Source organism: Sorex fumeus, unplaced genomic scaffold, assembly GCF_029834395.1.
Source record: "Sorex fumeus unplaced genomic scaffold, SorFum_2.1 ptg000003l, whole genome shotgun sequence".
NCBI classification, from domain to species: domain Eukaryota; kingdom Metazoa; phylum Chordata; class Mammalia; order Eulipotyphla; family Soricidae; genus Sorex; species Sorex fumeus.
This window is the reverse complement of record NW_026606060.1, coordinates 20,103,657-20,121,186: the sequence shown is the minus strand read 5'-3', so window position 1 is coordinate 20,121,186 and position 17,530 is coordinate 20,103,657. Positions and strand designations below refer to the sequence as shown.

Genomic DNA, 17,530 nt, shown 5'->3' with positions numbered 1-17,530 from the left:
TTCTAAATTGTCTTTTCTTCTCCTTCTTTTGTTTTTGTTTTTGTGGGCTACATCTGACTGTGCTTAGAGCCTTATACCTGATCTGTACTCAGGGATCACTCCTGGCTGGGCTGGGGACCAAGCCCAGGTTGACTACATGCAAGGCAAGCACCCTATCATCTGTATTGTAGCTCTGTCCCCTCAAGTTGTCTTTTCTTGACGATTCCCTTGAAGCACAAAAGTTTTTGATAAAGTCCAGCTTACATATTTTCTTGCTTTTGATTTTTATTTCATGTCAAATAAATTATTGTGTAATAAAAGACTCATTTATTCTTCTGTGTTATGGTTTTAGCTCTTACATTTATGTTTGATTTCTTTCTTTGTTTCTCTCTTTTTTGTTGTTTGCTATTGTTGTTTGTTTGGGGCCATAACCAGCTGTGCCCAAGGATTATTCCTAACTCTATACTCAGGGATCATATCTAGCTATACACAGGGGGACCATGTGGGTGCCGGAATCGAACCAGAGTACATGCTATACATGGCAAGTGTGTAACCTCCTGTACTATCCTTCTAATTTTGTTTGGACTTTGTTTGTTTTTATTTTGAATAAATATTTGAATCTGGTGTCAGAAGATCAAATACATTCATTTGCAGTTGTGCCAGCTCCACTACTTGAAAATATTATTTGTCCCTATTTCAGGTCTTGGAACTATTCTTTAGACTTTTTAATTTGTATACCTGTAGACTGAGTCAAGATCTTTGTATCTAAAGAGCTAGAACATCCACAGAGGCTTGCCTTAGGGGTAAAACTTTTGGGGAGGCTCACACCTGGTGGTGTTCAAGGCTTACTTCTGGCTCTGTGCTCAGGGATCACTCCCAGCAATGTGATCACTCAGGATGCCAAGGATTGAACCTAGGTTAGCTGCGTACAAGGCAAGAGTTGTCTCTGCTGTGCCATCTTGCCAGCCCATGGGGGTAAAACTTTTTAATGATATCTGTGTACACAGTTCTGTGATAGAGCTTGCACTCTTGAACTGGACCGTATCAGAAACACCAAGAACAGATTAATAAAAGGGCGGGGGGGGGGGGAGGTTAGAATATATTGCTTTGGTTCCCTTTCTTGTGTGTAGAATTGAATAAGTTGATTCTTTCCCAAGAAGAGTTTGAGAGATTTTAAATCATCCTTGCAGATGACCTACCCACCCTGAAAGATACAGAGGCCAGATGCGCTCATCTCCCATTCTGGTTCTCCAGCATACCTCACCCTGACATCCTGGCTCTCCTTCCTGCTGAGCACAGAAAGGATGTCACACTGCACCCCAAACTGGCCTCTGGGGTGATCAGTTACTGAACCTAAATTGGACCATAAATTAAATTTATTTGCCAACCTTTGGCAGTCAAAGTGATTCCCAAAGGTAACATGGTCAGATATGTAATTATTTAACTCATCAACAGGTAATTCAAAAGTCAAGCAAGACTTATTTATTCATTCATTTATTTATTTGCTTTTTTTTTTAGGTGACACCCGGCAATGCACAGGCGTTACTCCTGGCTTTGCTCTGGGGACCATACGGGATGCTGGGAATCGAACCTGGATTGGCTGCATGCAAAGCAAATGCCCTACCCCCTGTATTATCACTCCAGCCCCAAGAATTATTTTTTTTTAATCTTCCGCTTTTTATTTGAGCTGCGTTAGGTTGTGAAAGACAATATCTGACTTTCCAAATCCAAGCTTACTTACCTTCGTCAACTTTGTTTACGATACGTTATGCTCGTTGCACAATTCAGATTCTATTTTGGAAAGGATGTTTGCTAGGGTCTTCTTATTCTTTGTTTTGGAGGGTGGCCCTTTACCCTATGAGTGTGACATTAATGGGTTTGAGATGCTCTTTGAGTTTTCCTTCCTCTCTCCAAGAACGTAGACTTTTGTTCCAGCTTCAGTTGGTCTTCAAAGAGACTCGCTCTCACACCTCCCCATCCTGCCTGGATGCTTGGCACAAGTTGGTGGCAGCTCATGCTGCCAACCCTGGAGATGAGGTGACCCCACCCATCTAGCACCACTCTCAGCTTGACTAAGGTCACTTTGGCCATATCCCACCTTTGTGAAGGGACTATCGGGCGGGCGGGCTACACTGCTGCAGTTTGCCCTAAGTTTGCCCGGGGTGGCAATGGTGGGAAGTGCCAGGCAGCACAGAATGAGGGGGAGCCCAGGTAGCAATTAAGTGGGGATAAATAGCCATTACCAAGGAGGCCTGACAACTGCAAGAGACCGCAGTCTATTCACGAGCAACTGCTTATTTTCCCATTGATCCTCAGAGGGATAGGGCCTTGCCTTCTGCAGCGCCCCAAATAACAGGCTCGCAAAGCCCAGTGCTAAGAGGTGGCATCTGAGAAGAATCCGCTCAGGTCTTCCTGTCTGTTTCATCTTAAGGCCTGCCAGGAGAAGAGATAATTATGGGTCTGAGATTTTGCTCCATCACAGACAATGGAGGGATCAGCAGATGCCTCTCTGAAATCAGATTAAAAAATTTTTAAAAGGTTTCGGCTCAGGAGGATACCAGCATTTCCCACAGGTTTGTTTCAGTTGGAGGAAAACAGAAAAAAAGGAATGGAAATAGAAGAAAAGGAGGAAGGAAGGGAGCAAGGAAAGGGAAGGTGGAGTTCTGAAAAACGGAAATAACTGACTTCTCTCTTCTGTGACTTCCTCCTTAGGACCCTCCCTCAGAATGTCACACAATCTGAGTTTCCCATCAGGATATCTTCCACCAGGCAAGCCCAGAAAACCCTGGCCTGATTTCCAACATCTGAAAGCAGTTTTGCCTATTGAACACAATGATGTCGGCCATAGCACCAATGGCTCACAGTTACATGGGACTTAATTAACACAAATTGCAGTATGGGAGTCAATATGTTAAGAACTTTATTGAAGGGTATGAGTGATAGTAGAAAGAGTGAGCTGGGCTTTGATCTCTGGTACCTTGTATAGTTCCAAGTCTGCCAAGAGTGATCCCTGAACACAGAGCCAGAAGTAAGCCCTGATCACCACTGGATATGGCCAAACAAAAACAAAACAAAAAGGAAATTCATAGAAAAGAGATATGTAGCATATATTCTATGTACAATATGGTCATTGTGAGATTCATTCCAGTATGTAAACTTGTTCACCTGTGTCAACTTTTCACATGTTTTGTGGATTGCTGAATAGTATTCCATTATTTAGGTTTACTCCAATTTGTTTACCTATTCCACTTTTTTTAAAATCTTTTTTTCCCTTTTTTTGCTTTTTGGATCACATCCAGCTATGCACAGTGGTTACTCCTGGTGCACTCAGGAATTACTGCTGGTGGTTCTTGAGGAAAACCATATGGAATGTTGGGAATCGAACCTGGGTCAGCTGCATGCCCTACCCACTGTGCTATCGCTTCTGCCCCAACTATTCTACTTTTGAGGAATCTGGATTTTGGATATTATGAATAAAGATACCACAAACATTTATGGGCTGGAGCGATAGCACAATGGGTAGGACGTTTGGCTTGCAAGCGGCCAACATGACCGACCAGAGTTCGATTCCTCTGCCCCTCTTGGAGAGCCCTGCAAGCTACCGAGAGTATCTCGCCCACATGGCAAAGCGTGGCAAGCTACCCGTGACGTATTCGGTACGCCAAACACAGTAACAATTGTCATAATGGAGACATTACTGGGCCTGCTCGAGCAAATCGATGAACAATGGGAGGACAGTGACAGTGACCAGCAGAATTTGCTAGATCATAGCATATTTATAATTTTTCTAAGAAGCTCACAATCTGATTTTTAAAGTTGGTCATATTATTTTAACATCCATACATTTAGGCTGGGAGGCACTGTCAGGAATTGATCTAGTGCATGACAAGTATGTGCTTTACCACTGGTTACTTCCATATCTTTCAACTATATATAGACATAGCTATCTGTCTATCTAGCCATGCTGGGGACTGAACCCATGATCTCATACCTGGACAAGTGTTCTTTTACTGATGGTCTGTTTATCTATCTAATATTTAGGCCACAGCTGGCAGTTCTTAGGACTTACTTCTAACTCTACGTTCAGGGATCTTTTAGGGGAGCATGTAGAAGCCATGTGAGGTACTGGGATAGAACCCAGGTTGGCCATGTACAAGGCAAGCAACATGCCTTGTGCTGTATTGTACTGTCTCTTCCACCCCTATATAAATACTTTTTAATATTGGAATTCATAGCATTTATCATATTTATTCATTGTGAATATTTTCTCTTGCCTATGGCTTGCTTTTATTTTCAGAGAGTAAAAGTATTGAGGAAGTCAAATTTACTTCTTCCTTCTTTAATGGATAGTATTTTTGTGTCCTGATCAAGAAATCTTTCTAATCATGATTACAACTCCTCTCCAAGTAAGTAGTCTTAAAGTTTTAGCTTTTAAATTTGGTCTGTGATCTATCTCAGTTAACCTTATGTCTGACACCAGATTGGTGTTAGGAATGATTTCATTACTTAATGTAGGTGTTTAAGCACTGTTTATTTATGCACATGTATGCATGTAATGCATGGGAAAAGTGAAGAGAATACAGCACAGAGATAGACAACCAAACCAATTTTTTCTCCATTGACTTGTGATTTTGGTTGAAAAAATAATTGAACCATATGTAGGTGGATTTATTTTTGGATGCTACATTTGATTTTATTGAAAGAATGGACATAGGATCAACATTGAGTTTTCTAATCCATGGATATAAAATATCTTTCCAAAAGAAGTTTTTTTTGTGGGAGCCATACTCAGCAGTGCTCAGAGCATACTCCTGGAAAGCTAGGGGGAACCAAATAAGGATGCCGAGAATTAAGCCAGGGTTTGGTCACATGTAAGGCAAATGGCCTACCCTCAGTACTATCGCTTGGTCCTTTCCAAATCTTTAGGACTTAAATTTCAGCCATTGTTGCTTCCAATCAGTCTTATATAATTTTCTAAATTTTAGCCTAAATAGTTTTGATATTGTTAGTGGGACAGTCAAAATTTTTCATTTGTTTGCTAATATCTTAGAAATCTTAGAAATACAATTAAATTTTATTTGGTTTTTGTTTTGTTTGTTTTAGTAAGTCCTGATGTGCGGCTGTGCTCAGGGCTCACTCCTCGCTGTCTCCTTAGGGAATATCCTGGTGACTGTCATGAACCATATTTGGTGTTGGGGATCCAAGCAGGGTTGTGCCTAAATGCCATATGCAGGGCAAGCTCGTTATCTGCTGTACTAGCTCTCTTGCCAGAAATACAATTATTTTTTGTACATTGAACTTGTTTCTTGCTACCTGACTAACTTCACGGATAAGTGAATCTATTATTCTGTAAACTCCCAGAAGGTTTTCCGAGTATATAATCATGTCAATCTGAGTAGTTTTGATTCTTTCTAATCCTGTGACTTTTGTTTCTTTTGTGTTGTGTGTGCTTCAGTTTCTAGTAAGTGTTATAAAATCGATGTGTGTACTTCAAGTTTAGTAAGTGTTGTGAAAGCAAACAAATTTGCCTTGTTCTTAGGCTACATGAGAAATGCTTACATATTTCACAACTATAAGTTTCATATTTCACAAAGCTGTAAGTTTTGTAGTTCCTTTAATATAGGTGAGTCAATTCTCTTGTTTGCTGTTAGCTTTAATTGTAAAAATTTTCATTAGCCCTTTTCAGCATCTACTGAATTTTTGGTATCAGGATTATATTGATTCATAAAAACAAGTTGAAAAGTATTTTTTTGTTTTATTTTGTTTTTGAAAAGAGCTGGTATTGTTTCTTTTTAATGTTTGAGTATTTTAACAATGAATTGTCTGACCCTGAACTTTTTTCTGTGACTATTAAATAATAAATTCAGTATAGTTAATAGATATGGCTCTATTTAGACTTAATTTTTTTTTGTTTTGTTTTTGGGCTATACTGCATTTCTCAAAGCTTACCACTGGCTTTGCATTTAGGAATCACTTCTGGCGCTGCTCAGGGGATCATGCAGGGTTCAGGGATCAAAACCAGCTCAACTGCATTCAAGGCAAGGACCTTACCCACTTCTCTAGTCCCCAAGAATTTATCCATTTTTCTTTTAGGTTTTTGGTTATGTTGGCAGGAAATTGTTCATAAAACATTCATATTTCAATTTATATCTATAGGAGCAATTATAAATATAGACACACTGAGATCAATCCCTCACATTGCATGGGCCTCTGGAGCACTTCCAAGTGTGGACTCTCTCTTCATATATATTATATATATAATATATATATATATAGTCTATTGCAAATGAACTTAAAAATGTCTATTTGAATTTGCAATGGTATTTTAATGCACTGGCTCCCTAAGCAACAAATATTTATTTGTGATTTGGACTACCCACTTAAATTTTATACAGACTGCATTTTTATTTACTGTGTGTGTTATTTCACAATAAAGAAATTTTTAAGAAGTGTCTTTGGGGATCAGAAATGATAGCAAGTTGTAGTATGCTTGTTTTTAATCCCTCTTTTTTGGGGTGGAGTGGGAGGTGCAATCTACAGTAAGCCTTCCAAGTTCATTACTGCAGATGGTTCTGGTCAGGACCCCAAGGTAAGTGGCAGAAAATTATTATGAAGGCCTGGGGACAGGAAGAACTGGACACAGGCACAGTCATTCTGAAGCAGTCAAGTTCAATTAGAAGAAACATTAGGCACTTTTCTCTTAGAGGCCCATTAACAAATTAGTCCTACCACAAACTGAGAGGGCCTGGATTGGACCACATACCTTTGATCATGGGATAATTTGATAATTTGGAGAAGAGACAGTGCAGATCCCTGGTGTGTGTGTGTGTGTGTGTGTGTGTGTGTGTGAGAGAGAGAGAGAGAGAGAGAGAGAGAGAGAGAGAGAGAGAGAGAGAGAGACAGACAGACAGACAGACAGACAGAGACAGAAATAGAAGGAGGAGGAGGAGGAGGAGGAGGAGGAGGAGGAGGAGGAGGAGGAGGAGGAGGAGGACGGAGAGGATAGCAGGTGGTTTGGGAGGAAGATTTAATCTTCTAAGACCTTAACTAAGGAATGAAACGTTTGTAGTAATAAGAAATGCCTATTACTGAGTAAAAAATAGGTGGGGCTGCTTTGCATGTGATTGACCCTGGTTTGATCACCATATACAGTCCCTCAGACATGGACAGGAGCAATCCTTGAATACAGGACCAGAAATAATCCCTGGGTGTGGCCCCCAAACCAAACATATATACAATTCCAAAGTTAAAAGGGCTCTGGAATGAACCAATTTAGGTTTTGCATTCTTGTCTTGGAAACTGCAAATTGCAAGCCTTGGGAGTTTAAATCTTTATGCCTTGTGCTCATTTTTCCCTAAGTAGAAAAATTGTAAAACCATTCAAAACAATAAAAACAGGTTCGGCACCTAGACTGATAACTGAATGTATAAACACTTATTAAATGTTAGCTATTATTCTTCAATCCTCTCTTCTATTCTCTACTCTCCTCTGTCTTCTCTCCCCTTCTGCTTTTCTCTCACATTTCCTGTCCTATTCTTCAATTTCTTTCTTTTTAATTCTCCTATTTCATTTATTCTTGCATTTTTTGTTTGTGTCACCCTTCTTGGCCTTCCTCTTTTCTCATGTCCCTTTCTAGTCCTTCTCTCTAGGCGCTGGTAAATTCTTTCTCATGACTGGAACTTCCCTTACAAAAAGAAAAGAAGCACTCTTAACCAAGTGATTAATTGGTACAACTTAATTCATTAATTGTCATGAATTGTATGATTCACGCTAACCAAAGATCGCACTTCTATCCACGGGCATGTCATCAACCAACACCGCAATCAAACAAACCGTTTTCAAAAGATGTGCTCTTGATCTGGACAATAAGCATCTACCTGCCAATTCCAGTATCAAGGCACTAATTCAGCTGTCACCTGCTCAACTAAAGAAGGTGCTGGGCAAGTTGTCTCAAATTCTTGGTATTTCTTTGAAAGATTATGTTTTCCTAGTAGGACACCAATTTGCAGAGAGTCCCTACTCATCAAATTTACTTCTACATTTAAGAGATGGAATATGATATGACGTTATTACCTTATCCCACAGTTGCTTTAAACATTTTCACACGAAAGAAGAATGAATAATGCCTTTGTCTTCCTAGCTTCCTGTTCCAAATTAGTGTGAAATCATTTGGAGATTTTTTATATTCACCCAGATTTGTGACTTTGTTTTAGCAAATGGGACTCTATTTGCTAACAAGTGAATAAGATTACATGTATGCTATGACCTTTGGTCACCAGTAACAAGCTTTAGATCTTTATCAATGCCAGGATATACTTCTCTGTCTTATTGCAGGTTGGAGGTGGAGGGGAGAGGAGGATGGTGTAGAGTTTGCACCCACACCTGTCGGTGCTCATGGCTTACTCCTGTGGTGTTAGGATTCTAATAGAGTCCAGTCAGCTGCATGCAAGGCAAATGCATTAACCTCTGTAGTACTCTTCTGGACTCTGGCTTACTTTTTATTTTCTTTCAAGAAACCACTCAAACTGCATCCTTTCCCTCTCCCTCTTCCAAGGATAGAGAAAAACTGTAAGATCATCAATGGTAAAGGTCAAAGCAACATCTAGAACCAGCTTCACACTCAGGAGAGGATGCTCTGGCTCCCTCTCATGGTTTTGGGTGCTCTACATGATCAGAGAAACTTCTCTAGTCACTGTCACTGTTCTCCCGTTGCTCATCAATTTGCTCGAGCAGGCCCAGTAACGTCACCATTGTGAGACTTGTTGTTAGTGTGTTTTGGCATATCGAATACGTCATGGGTAGCTTGCCAGGCTTTGCCGTGCAGACAGGATACTCTCGGTAGCTTGCCGAGCTCTCCAAGAGGGGTGGAGGAATTGAACCTGGATCGACCGCATGCAAGGCAAATGCCCTACTGTTGTGCTATCTTTCCAGCCCCTGAAAGTATAGTTTTCAGGCTTATTCTTTTTTTAAAAAAAAATTTTATTAGTGAGACACCATGAAGTACAGTTGTAGACTTACAAATTTTGTGTTTGGGTTTCAATTATACAATGATCAAATACCCATCCGACCACCAGTGCCCATTTCCCACCACCACGGATCCCAGTATTCCTCCCACCCCTTATTCCCCCCATCCCATCCTGCCTCTGTGGCAGGGCATTCCCCTCTGTTCTCTCTCTCCTTTTGGGTGTTGTGGTTTGCAAAAGAGGCAATGAGTGGCAATCATGTTTGGTCTATAGTCTACTTTCAGCATGCTTCTCCCATCCTGGGAGGATCCTCCCAACACCCTTTATTTGGTGCTCCCTTCTCTATCTGAGCTGCCTTTTCCCCTAGCATGTGTGGCTGGCCTCCAAGCCATGGAGTAAAATTCCTGGTACTAATCTCGGCCATTCTTGGGTGTTAGTCTCCTATTTTGTTACTTTATGTTCCCCAGATGAATGCAATCTTTCTATGTCTATTCCTCTCTTTCTGACTCATTTCACTTAACATGATACTTTCCATATAGTACCACTTGTATGTAAATTTCATGACTTCATCTTTTCTAACAGCTACATAGTACTCCATTGTGTAAATGTACCAAAGTTTCTTTAACCAGTCATCTGTTCTCGGGTACTCAGGTTTTTTCCAGATTCTGGCTATTGTAAAGAGTGCTGCAATGAACAAACAAGTGCAGATGTCACTTCGACTATACTTTTTTGCCTCTCTGGGATATATTCCCAGGAGTGGTATTGCTGGGTCAAATGGGAGCTCAATTTATAATTTTTTGAGAATCGTCCATACTGTTTTCCAGAAGGGCTGAACCAGTCAGCATTCCCACCAGCAGTGAAGAAGGGTCCCTTTCTCGCCACATCCGCGCCAGCACCGGTTGCTTTTGCTCTTGTGGATGTGCGCCAGTCTCTGTGGTGTGAAATGATATCTCATTGTGGTTTTGAGCTGCATGTTTCTGATGATTAATGATGTGGAGCATTTTCTTATGTGCTTTTTAGCCATTCGGATTTCTTCTTTGAGAAAGCTTCTGTTCACTTTGTCGCCCCAGTTTTTGATGGAGTTGGATGTTTTCTTCTTCTTCTTTTTTTTTTTTTTTTGCTTTTTGGGTCACACCTGGCGATGCACAGGGGACCATATGGGATGCTGCGAATCGAACCCAGATTGGCCACTTGCAAGGCAAATGCCCTACCCGCTGTGCTATTGCTCCAGCCCCAGATGTTTTCTTCTTGTGGAGTTCAACCAGTACTTTGTATATCCTTGATATCAACCCCTTGTCGGATGTGTATTCAGCGAATATCCTTTCCCATTCTGTAGACTGTCTTTATATGTTGGTCACTGTTTCTTTTGAGGTGCAGAAGCTTCTTAGTTTAAGATAGTCCCATTTGTCTATCTCTGTTTTTACTTGCTTGGCCAGTGGCGTGACATCTTTGAAGATACCATTAGCTTCAATGTCATGGAGGGTTTTCAGGCTTACTCGTTTTAATGGCGGCATATATACAACTATTTAACCATTTCTCTCTTGAAGGGCATCTTAATTTTATTTTATTTTTATTTTTTAAATTTTTTTATAATTTTATTTATTGAATCACTGTGAGAGCAGTTACAAAGCTTTTGGGTCTAAGTCTCGGTCATACAATGAAACACCCGTACCTTCACCAGTGCCCATTCTCCACCAAAACCCCCAGTATACCCTCATCCCACACCCTCCCCCTGCCTGTGGGGCAGATGATTTCCACATTACTCTCTCTCTACTTTAATCACATTCAATATTTCGACACCAGACCCACCATTATTTGAGATTTTACCCCAACACTCAGATCTGCTGAAAAGGCAACAATAGACAATTTGTGTTCTATTGCTGGTTATGAATAACATATGATGTCGCGTGGCTGCAGTAGGTCCATGTGGTTTTGAAATTCCAAAATTTTAACACTTAGATCTGGAGGGATTTCTGCCAAAAGCCACTGGGTTTCGAGATATGCTCCTGAGTCTCTGGGATCATGGCTGTTGAGCAGCTTGATGAGGAGCCAGAGAGGCCGTTCGTGGGCTATGACTTGGGGTCTCATTGGGGTGGGGAGGACAGGCCCGGCTCCACCCCATCCCGTGAGGCCCAACAAGTTTCATCACTGCGGACCCAAGCCTGACTGTCAAATGGCCTCTAGAGGATGACGGCCACCAAGCCGCCAAGAGGGAGCAGGCAGAGGGACAACACCCTTTCCTCCCTGGGGTGGCCCGGCGACAGTAACGTACTGTGGGGTCCAGATGCATTTCTGCCAAAAGCCACTGGGTTTTGAGATTTGTTTCTGAGTCTCTGGGATCATGGCCGTTGAGCAGCTTGATCAGGAGCCAGAGAGGCCATTCATGGGCGATGACTTGGGGTCTCGTTGGGGTGGGGAGGACAAGCCCGGCTCCACCCCCATCCCATGAGGCCCTGTGTGTCTCGTCACTGGGGGCCCAAATGTGACTATCCAGTGGCCTCAGAAGGATGGCGGCCACTGGACCGCCAGGGGAAACAGGCCAAGGCACAAAACCTATTCCCATCTGGGTTGGCCCAGCACCTGTAGCCTACTGCAGAGACCGGACGCATTTCTACCTAAAGCCGCTAGGTTCCAAGATTTGTTTCTGAGTCTCTGGGATCATGGCCATTAAGCAGTTCAATCAGGAACCAAAGAGGCCTTGCCTCCAATTATATAGCTGAGCCGGAGGTGGTTTGTGGGTGTGTTTCCCACATACCTAACTTTTGGCCGTTTACTTTCTTGGTAAACTTTGCCCCAAGTTTTTGGGGTCTGGCCAAAGACACAGCAGCAATTTTGGGGTATCTGGAAGTCTGAAGGCGCCATGAGGTTGCTGATGCACTCGCCTCACAGGTACAGATTGACCTGCTGGCTGCACCATACCCCCGGCATCTTAATTTTAAACAACTTCCTTTCCTTAAAAATTCTAAACAAACATACCTTATCATGATGCTGTTGAATACTATATGACATCAGAATAGAATTTTAGAAATTGGGGGACTGGGTTCATGGGAAAATAGCTTACATTTAGAGGGATTCTGATAATTATGACAAATTTGAAGAGAAAAGGGAAGCTATTGAAGAAGTATGGAGAATACTCCAGGGTAAGGTGTCTGGAAGGCAAGAGCCTTGGAACAGAAGAGAATAAGAACTGCTATTAGAACTAGAGGAAGTTGGGATTTAGTGGGGTAGGAATAAGGTGTCATCAGTTGAGATTAATGAAATAAGATTGGCATAGTTAAGGAGACTCATTGGTAGACTGCACTTTATTATATTATTATTTGGAACTGTTAAGGAAGATTAGATTGTAGAGGTTACATGGATGAAAGGGCTGGAGCGATAGCACAGCGAGTAGGGCAGTTGCCTTACATGCAGTCAATATGACCAACCCGAGTTTGATTTCTCTGCCCCTCTCGGAGAGCCTGGCAAGCTACCAAGAGTATCTCGCCTGCATGGCAAAGCCTGGCAAGCGAACCATGATGTATTCAATATGCCAAACACAGTAACAAGTGTCACAATGGAGACGTTACTGGGCCCACTCGAGCAAATCGATGAACAACGGGAGGACAGTGACAGTGACAGTGACATGGATGGAGACCTCTGATCACATGGAGGTTAGCTTGAGGTACTTAGCTTGAGGTCAAGGCCAATCTTCAGGTTTAAGTTATCCATAGAAACAAAGACATAAGAGATTCACCATGTTCTGGGAATAAGTGGAATAATCTATAAAGTCCCAGTACAAAAGGTACAATGGTTTCATTAATGATGGTTCTGTTGAGGTTTTGGACATTAATCACTTAATCACTTAATCCCCGTTATTCATTGATTTATTCGAGCGGGTGCCAGTAACGTCTCCATTCATCCCGGTTGCGTGCTAGCGTAGCCCAATGGTATCTGTTCGTTCTAGGAACATGCAGAGCCTCAAACCGATCATTTAGGGTCTTGACAAAGAAGTCTGACCATCTTATAGGTGGGCGTCCACGTGATCTTTTGATGTCCCGTGGAATCCAATCAGTAATGGCTCTAGTCCAGCGGTTGTCTGTAAACCTCATTACGTGTCCAGCCCATCTGATTTTTGATGTCTTGGCAAATGAGACAGCGTCCCTGATTCTTGAGCGTTGACGAAGATCAGAACTCCGGATTCTATCTCTCATTTGAGTGAATCGTGATATTCCAAGCATAGTTCTTTCGATTCCTCTTTGAGAGACCCGAATAGCGTTCTCATCCTGTTTTCGTAGGGTCCAGGTCTCTGAGGCATATGTTAATGCAGGAAGAATAGTGGAATCAAAGAGATGTGCTCGTAGCTGGAGGTTCTTTGTCCTTTTAGTTATTTCTTCAATGCTCTTGAAGGCATTCCAAGCCGCTCTCTTCCTCCTGCGTAACTCAGGTGCCAGGTCATTCATCATGTTGATTTCTCGACCTAGGTATATATAACTGTTGCATTCGGAGATGGTGGTTCCGTTGAGAGCGAATGGAGTGTCAGGAACAAGGCTGTTTCTCATAAACATTGTCTTCATAAGATTCAGCTGTAGTCCGACCTTTCCACATTCACGGTCAAAGTCGTTCAGCATTTGTGCCGCTTGGCTGATGTTTGGTGTTATTAGAACGACGTCATCAGCAAAGCGGAGGTGGTGTAGTTGCCGACCATCTATCTTCACTGCCATGTTTTCCCATTCCAGTCGTCGCATGATGTTCTCGAGGGTGGCACTGAAGAGTTTTGGTGAAATGGTATCACCCTGCCGAACCCCTCTCTTGATATGGATGATTACTTCTTTGTAGAATGGTGAGATTTTGGTAGTGAATCCGCAATAGAGCTCACGAAGGATCCTGATGTATTGAGTTTGTACGCCCTGATTGGCTAGGGCTTCCATGACCGCTTCCGTCTTAACAGAATCAAAGGCCTTCTTTAAATCAATGAACGTTAGACAGAGCGGCATCTTGAACTCCCGAGATACCTCAATGAGCTTGGTTATTGTGTGGATATGGTCGATGGTACTGAATCCTTTTCGGAATCCAGCTTGTTCACATGGTTGTCCTTCATCTAGTGTTCTGCTAATCCTATTCAGGATGATTCGAGTGAATAGTTTGTAGATGACAGACAATAGGCAGATTGGGCGATAGTTGCCAATGTCGCGGATGTCTCCTTTCTTGTATAGTAGTACAGTCCTGCTGGTTTTCCATTGGGATGGAACCTTGCATTCAGACAGGTAGCGTGTGAAGAGTCGAGCCAATGTATTGATGAGTACTGATGGTAAGTTCTTCAGGTGTTCAGGTCTGATCTTTTTGGATTATTATCCAGTAATAATTTTGGACATTACAATGGCAAAAAAATGGTACATAAGTTTGGAGCCCCTACTTTGAATTGCCATTATTTCCAGGAGAGCTATGTATGGTCTGATTGTTTCTAGCAAAATTGGGCAGTAAAAGTGGATTGCAGCTCCCAGTTAGTCAAGTGTCAGAAGAGCAGACAACAAATATGTTATAGTGTATTCGATAAGTCACATGGGGCATTCAACATTTCTTATAAAATATGATTTCTGGGGGCTGGAGTGATAGCACAATGGGTAGGACATTTGCCTTGCATGTGACTGACCTGGGTTTGGTTCCTCCGCCCCTCTCGGAGAGCCCGGCAAGCTACCAAGAGTATCACACCTTCACGACAGAGCCTTACAAGCTCCCGGTGGTGTATTCAATTTGCCAAAAACAGTAACAACAGTAATGTCTCACAATGGAGACATTACTGGTGCCCGCTCAAGCAAATCAATGAACAATGGGAGGACAGGGCTACAGTGCTATGATTTCTGTTTTATGACTTTGCCCAGATATAGGCTGGGACACCAGTCTTTTAAGTTTAAGATAGACTATATTCAGTTATGAGTTAATCTGTAGTAAATGTAAATGTAGTTAGATGTAGCTAGATCTAGGAAATGTATTTTCAATTTATAATGGGCTTATCATTGGGATATAACCCTGGTAAAGTCGAGGAAGAGCTGTACTTTTCAATTAAATGACACAAATGATGATTCTGAAAGTTCATTCTGAGTTGCAGAAGTCAGGGGGTACTAATCTTTTGAGGTTTCATGGCCAAAGATCTAAACAAGATGAAAAGGCCTTGAACTTTAGGTAGAATACTTTGATTAGAACTTGACAAAGGAGAGAGAAAATGGACTGAGAAATTGGTTGGAAGAATACTTAAAGTTGATTGAATAGATCATGTGGTTGATTGCTCTACAAAACCATGGAAATAAAAACTTAAAGTCAATGTTTCAAGAAAGATGTTATAAAGGGGAAAATTCTGGTATTGTTAGAGGAGTGACTTTTATTCTTTTTGCTCACATATTAAAATAAAAATAATTTTGAAAAACTGCTCTTTAGTATTTTTTTATTGGCGTTGGGGTGGGTTCTGGCCATTCCTGACAGTGATCAGGCTCATTCCTGGCTCTTTGCTCAGGGATCACTCCTATCAATTTTCGAGAGATCATATGGAGTGCCAGGATACAAATGGAGTTGACTGTGTGCAAGCTTCTTCCTCTGTCCTACCTCTGGCCTTTTTAGTATACTTTAAAAGTAAATATATGTGTATATACATAAACATATGTACATATATATGCACGTTTATTCCATGTAATCTAAATTTCACAATGAGTGTGTGTGGGTTGTTTTGTTTTGGTTTGATTCTGTCTGGTGTTCAGAAAACCGTATATGGTGCTGAACATTTGAATCAGGGTAATGTGCTGATATAGCTGCATGCAAGGCAGGTTCCTTACTCCCTGTACTCTCCCTTGATTCCTCACAGTAACTTTATACACAGCTACTACAGAAAACAATAACTGTTGGATCAAGATATGGCTCAAATGGTAGACACATACCTTACATATGTAAGATCCTGGGTTCAATGAGAAACATCACATTATCCCCTTTCCCCCAGCACTGCCAGATATTGAGCTTTAGTAATGGCCCCAGACTCCCAATACTACTTAAAAAATTTACTATAAAAATACTATTAAAAAATACATAAGGTCAGAGAGCTAGTACAGCAGATAAGGCATTTGCTTTCAACAGTTGACATGGATTTGATCCTTGGCACCACTCCTGGAGCCCTGCCAGGAGTGATCCCTGAGCAAAGAGGTAGGAGTAAGCCCTGAGCAAAACTGGGTGTTCTTTCAAAAAGCACAATCAAGAAACATAAGGACTGGAAAGATATTTCAGAGGATAAGGTGCTTGCTTTGCATATGGCTGACTCTCCTTCAATCCCAGGCAATGAATATTGTCCCTTGAGCATTATCAGGAGTCATCCCTGAGCAGAGCAGGAAGTAGCCCCTGAGCACTCACTGGTGTGGCCTAACTTACCCCTCAATCCCCAAAGAAAAACACAGTATAACTGTTTTTGTAGACTTGCAATTTTGCATTCCAATTTCACTCTATTACCCTAATTATAACTTTGCTTGAAACTTTTATTGATTCTTTGATTGTACATTTATGCGATTTCTGTAATAATTATACATTTATTTTGTTTATTTGTTTTGGTTTTGGGTCACACTCTGCTATGATCACAGGTTACTTCTTGCTCTGTGTTCACGGATCACTTCTGCTGGGATCAGGGGACTATATGTAATGTCAGGGATTGAACATGGGTCACCAGTATACAAGGTAACTAACTTACGCACTGTACTCTCTCAGGCTCCATAAATTATCTTTTAGGATGTTCTGTTACAGTAAGTATTTAATGAAAATATATGTTATTCTCATTAAATATTATGAAAATTATATGGTCACCCTAGTCTTCTTGGAGTGGTTTTTTAAAAAATTTTTATTAGTGAGACACCATGAGGTACAGTTGTAGACTTACAAATTTTTGTGCTTGGGTTTCAATTATTTTTTCATTCATCATTCATCATCCTGTTAATCGTCGATTGCCTCGAGCAGGCCCCAGTAACGTCTCTTTCATCCTAGCCCTGAGATTATATTCAAGGCTTTTTAGGAGAATGAGACCCATAATTGTTACTGGTATTTGGCATATTTGGTGCGCCACAGGGAGTTTGCCAGACTCTGCCCTGTGGGCAGGCTATATTCGATAGCCTGCAAGTTTGTCCAGAGTAGGAATCGGACAATGAGATATCATAAAAAGATGTTCTGATAAGATGTCGTGCGGCCGCGAATGCGGCCGCGCGGTTCCGGGAGCTGCATTTTATAGTCTCTGAGTCTTGGCCGCTGATGGGATTACACGGCGCCAGGGGGCCAGGTGGTGGGTGTGACCCCCGCCTACTGGAACTTGGAGGATCTGGGTGGAGGATGCTCAACTCCAATTCGAGTAGGCTTGGAGATCTCGGCCCCGGAACCCGCGTGGCTTTGTCCCTCTGCCAGTACCTTCATGTGTGCGGAGAGTGGTCTCAGCATGGTGGTGGCTGGTCCTGGAGGTCTTCGGCTGCCAGAGCCCTGGTCGGGGTGGGGAGGAAAGCTCAACCCGCTCCCCTCCAAGGGACCCCGGCGAGGAACAGCCAGGCGCAGGGGCAGGAGACTGACTGCACTGGTCTCGTCCGGGAGCTGCATTT

General features: G+C 42.0%; 1 pseudogene; it reads right to left on the bottom strand.

The window, feature by feature from the left end:
- Window positions 1-8,494: 8,494 nt before the first annotated feature.
- On the bottom strand, window positions 8,495-8,685 carry LOC130029538 (uncharacterized; annotated as a pseudogene).
- Between the last annotated feature and the right edge of the window lie 8,845 nt (window positions 8,686-17,530).